Genomic DNA, 5551 nt, shown 5'->3' with positions numbered 1-5551 from the left:
TGACCCTGTCCCCTTCAAAGGAGCATAACTTGAGTTGTAGATGTCCAATTGAGGTGATTCCAATTAGGTTAGAAAGCAAACATTTAGAGCTTTCCAACCATATATAATAGTCTATAGTGGACATGAAATTGGCAACATTGACAAACGGATAGAGTAGCATCCCAAGACTTGATGTGCAACAAGTGTCAACATTGGAGTTCACGTTTGCGCCAACGTTTGACCTCAAGTTTGAGGTCAAACGTTGGCCATATTTCAGCAAGGAAAACCAACCCCTGAAGCTCACCACGCCTGCCCCAGCGTTTGCCTCAAACTTGAGGTCAAACGCTGGCCAAAGAATGCCTTGGAGGAGATCACGTTTGAGCTCACATTTGACCTCAAACGTGAACCCAAACGTGAGTGACAGCAAAATGGCCGTTCTGCATAATGCCTTCACGAAAACGTTTGAGTCAACGTTTGCCTCAAAAGTTGACTCAAATGTGAATGTTCCAAGGCCCAAGTTGCAAACGGATTCCTTCTCAACACCAAGAGCAACCCACAGAGGCCATCTTCAATCCAATTCCACTCCAAAACAAGCAAAGCCCACATGACTCAAAGGCACACAGAGAAGCTAGATTAGGAATTTCATTTTGTAAATATTGTTTTCATTTTTAATTTTCATTTTGTAAAAGCCTATATAAAGGCGAGCTCCATTAGAGAGCAGAGGAGGCTGGCTCCACTAGGGAGCATTAGGATTAGAGAGCTCTCTCTTTTGGTTTTCAATTTCGTTTTGAATCTTGGGTTGAGAATTGAAGAAATTCTGTTTCAATCTCACCTTGAGAATTCTCTCTGTTTGCTTGTCTGCATAATTTCAAGGAATTGTGATTTGAATCAAAGCTCTCTTTACTGCTTTCATCTCTATTTCTTCTTCAATCTGTTTGCTGTTGGATCAAGGAAGGGATTGAGATCTAGACTTGTTTTCTAGTCTCATTGAGCTTTTCTAGACTTGTTTTCTAGTCTCATTAATGCAACACACAGACAGTTGACTTTTTGTTTGCTGCACTTGTTCACAAGTTAAGAATAAATTAATTTAAAAAACTTAAAATTTTATTTTTTTATTTCTTGTATATCTTTGCAATTTTTTAATTTTTTAGAATTAGAGAAAAAAGTTTTTTTATGTTTAAAAATAAAAAAATAATAAATTCACAGATCTGTTGATTATTAGATATTGCTGGACTTTATTTTATTTTTATTATTTAAATATAAAACATTTAATAATATAATTTAAAAATTCAAAAATAAGAAATTTAAATTTTAAAATTTTTTATTTTTTAAAAATATTTTTTATTTTTTATTCACTGGATAATGCTACACCCAGACAGTTGACTTTTTTTTGCTGCACTTATTCACAAATTCAGCATAAATTAATTTTAAAAATTTAAAATTTAAATTTTTTTTATTTTTCTGATATTTTTTTAATTTTATAATTTTTTACAATTAGAAAAAATATTTTTTTAGTTTAAAATTAATAAAAATAAATTTACAGATCCGTTGTGATGTGCGAAAAACGATCCGACACAAAACTCACCGGCAAGTGTACCGGGTCACATCAAGTAATAAAACTCATGGGAGTGAGGTCGATCCCACAGGGATTGAAGGATTGAGCAATTTTAGCTTAGTGGTTGATTTAGTCAAGCAAATAGAAGTTGAGTTGTGTGATTTGTGATTGACAAAAGCTAAATTGCATGAAATGTAAAGGGAAAGGGTAAATTGCAGTAAATTAAAGTGAACAGAAAATAAAAGTGTTGAATCTTAAAGAACAAGAAATTAAATGGCAGAAACTTAGAATGCAAGAAATGTAAATTGCAGAATCTTAGAGTGCAAGAAATGTAAATGGCTTGAATTGTAAATGGGTCAGGGATGTGGGTTTGCAGAAATTAAACAAAGAAAAGTAAAATTTTAACAAACGGAAGAGGAGAAGATGGATTTAAATAAACCGGATCTCAAACAGAAATGAAAATGAACTTGGAGAAGCATTCAATCAAAGAAATTAAAATGGAAACCGGCAGATCTCAGGACCCAAGAGACTAGATAACTAAGTCTAGATCTCAGTGCCTTCCTAGATCCAAATTCAGAGAGCGATTGCAAAATTAAAGAAGAGAGCAATGTAGAAAAGTAAATCCAAAGTTCAATTTCTCAAAATGGTTCGGTAAATCAAACAATGAGGTGAGATTGAAACAGAATTTCTTCAAATCTCAACACCCAAACTCGAAGCAAAGTAAAGAACAAAGGGGAAGAAAATCCCAAGGAGGAGAATTCAATTCTCTTCTCCAATTCCCCCGAAAACTCTAAATCAAACTCAAAACAACAATGAAAAATCCAAATGAGCTCTAATCCGTAAGCTAGAAAAATTCTAAAAGTAAAAGCGTACCTAAAACTTAAAATCTAAACTATTTATACACTTTCTTCTAATGGTCTTCAAGCCTTGAATTGGGCCTTTACTCTTGATGGAATTGGGTTGACAATAGCCTCCATTGAATGCTTTTAACCTTGGGAAGAACCTACGCCTTGAACCGGGCCATGAACCATTCAAGTTTGAGTCAAAGTTTGAGGTAAACTTTGACTCAAACTTCATTATGCAGATTGCCCCTTGTGCTGTCATTGGCATTTGAGTCCAAGTTTGAGGTCCAACTTGAACTCAAACTTGGCTCTTCCTAGTTCCTCTTTGGCCCAGCGTTTGACCTCAAGTTTGAGGCAAACGCTGGCGCAAACTTGGTGAGCTCCAGGGTTGATGTTTTTTTGAGCCAACGTTTGACCTCAAGTTTGAGGCAAACGTTGGCGCAAGCTTTTGGCTTCCCTGGTTGGAAATTCTTCAAGCCAACGTTTGACCTCAAGTTTGAGGCAAACGTTGGCGCAAACTTTGCTTGCATCCAGGGTGAAATTATGCTTTTCCTCACGTTTGAGCTTAAGTTTGAGGCAAACTTTAGCTCAAACGTGAGTCCTTCTTTTTGCCCTTGCCATCTCCTTTTCTTCAACCTTCTTCCAAGCCTCTTTCCACTTATCATCAATCAACAATTGCATCAAAGCTATGCTGTAATCATGAAAGTTCTTCTTCTTCTTGAAATTCAAGCAATTATGGCACAAAAACTCATGAAAATGTATCAATTTATCCATGATTGATTGAACATAAGGAAAACTGAAATTCTACCCAAATAGCTTACTTATGGCTCAAGAGAGTGCATAAAATCTATTGAAAACAAAAGAAAAAGACTAGTGAAACTAGGCTAAGATGACCTGTCATCACAACACCAAATTTAAAGCTTGCTTGTCCCCAAGCAAGTACTGAATTTATTGAGAAGAAAGAATGAAATGGAAGAGGATGTTTATGCTAGCAGAGTATTATTGGTAGCTCATGGGGTTTTATGCAGATATGTAACTACTCGCTTCTTATTGACATTTAGGCCTAGAAAGTCTCCTTCAAGCATCAAGCAACACACTGCTATGATCTCTCATTATTCCTTTGTCCTTGGTTACTAATATTTTTTTTTCTTTAAGCTTTAGTTCAGTGTCATGTGTAACAAGTTCTTTTCTTTATTTATGCTTGACACATTATTCACTATAGACACTTGGCTCACATTCCTTCTTAGAACATTGATGCCCAGCACCTCTTTGGGTTACTAAATGTCTTGTAGTTAGGTTGCTCTTGATAGTGGACTTTCAGTTGATAATCCCGGGTTAGTTAACCCAAGTTACCAAGTGTTGATGCACTCCAAAGAACTTAATAATCCAAGCAGATCCTAGTACAAAGACACCACAGGCATATATTCCAAGGTTCAAGCTATTGGTGTCTAGCTTTATTCCTTCCTTCTTTTGTTCTTGCTGCCACCTTTGGCTTTTTCTTTTCTCTTTTTTTTTTGTTATTTTTCTTTTTAACCAAGGATTTTTATTTGATTAAGATTCATAGACAGTGAGCTACTTTCTACTTAAGAGGAGAACAGTTTAGTCCTTTTATTCACTAAAAGTGAGCTACCACACAATCATACATACATACCACCACTTACTATTATTTGACTTCTAGCTAGCAATGAACCATCTTACTTCATGTTTCAAACATTTCTTTTATTGAATTAAAAAGATACAGGGGACAGAGCATGCATTTAGTTAAGTGAAAGTAAACACACAAGCACACACTTAGACTAGTTTACTTGTTGCAAAGAGTGATTCTACTTGTACTAAATGAACACTTTAGCAAGACATAAGTCAAAACATTTCAAAACTCACCGGCAAGTATACCGGGTCGCATCAAGTAATAATAACTCACATGAGTGAGGTCGATCCCACAAGGATTGAAGGATTGAGCAATTTTAGTTTAGTGGTTGATTTAGTCAAGCGAATCAGGTATTGGTTGAGTGGTCTATCATTAACAGAAGCTAAATTGCTTGGAATGTAAAGGGAGAAGGGAATATTGCAGTAAATCAAAGAGCAAGAAAGTAAAGAGACTGAATCTTAAATTGTAAGTAATGTAAATAACTGAAGCTTAAAGTGCAAGAAATGTAAATTGCTTGAATCATAAAAGGAATTGGGAGTTGGGATTGCAGAATTTAAACAAGCAAAGGTAAATTGCAACAGACAGAAGAGTAGAGGATTGATTAAATGAAAATAGATCTCAATAGAAAAAGTAAAAAGGCTTTGAAGATCTAAAAATAGAAAATGAGCGATGCTTAATTTGCAGCAATTTAAAAGAGGATTGAAGATCTCAGGAGTGGAAGAGACTAGATAACAAGTCTAGATCTCAAATCCTTCCTTGATCCAACAAGAACAATTGCAAAAGAAATGAAGGATAGTAAATTGCAGAAAGAGTAGAAGATGAAGCAGTAAATAGAGATTGAAATTCAATTCTGCAGAAAAGTAAAACAAGAGATCACAAGGTGAGATTGAAACAGAATTTCTTCAATTCTTCACCCAAGATCCAAAGCAAGAAAAGTAAAGAGTGCTCAAGCAAGAACAAGGAAGAAGAGAGATCAATTCTCCTTCCCAATTCTCTAAGAAATTCCAAAGTTCAAAATTAAAATGCAGGTAAAAAAAGAAAAAATTCAAAATGAAGTCTAGAGGTTCTAAAAATAAAAGAAAGAAGGGTTAAAAGTCCTAATTACATCAAACTAGCTCCTATTTATACACTTTCTATTCTTGGATTTTGGGATTTGGATGGGCTTTTGATTTGGTGAAGAAATGAATTAAGTTGGATTTTTAATTGAATTTCAACCCAAGAAGAATGTGGTTCCAGGAGGATGCTCAGCTCACAAGTTGAGCTGAGCATTGAGGCCTTGTGTTGATTCCTTTGCACCGTGCCAAGCATCAGGGGAATGCTCAGCTCAACTTGTGAGCTGAGCATTGGTGCCTTGGTGCGCTGCCCTTGGACCGTGCCAAATTTGTTGTGCGCTCCACTCCTTCCTGGCCGTGCCAAGATGTGCCCCCTTGCACCAAGAAGTAGCGGTCTTCTCACTAAGTGAGCGGAGCATTGGCGCTCACAAGGAGAGGTCCTTGGTTCGAAACTTGCTGAATGCATGCGCTGGAG

The sequence above is a fragment of the Arachis duranensis genome, unplaced genomic scaffold (assembly GCF_000817695.3).
Source record: "Arachis duranensis cultivar V14167 unplaced genomic scaffold, aradu.V14167.gnm2.J7QH unplaced_Scaffold_107582, whole genome shotgun sequence".
Classification (NCBI taxonomy): Eukaryota; Viridiplantae; Streptophyta; class Magnoliopsida; order Fabales; family Fabaceae; genus Arachis; species Arachis duranensis.
Note: the sequence above shows the minus strand (reverse complement) of the source record.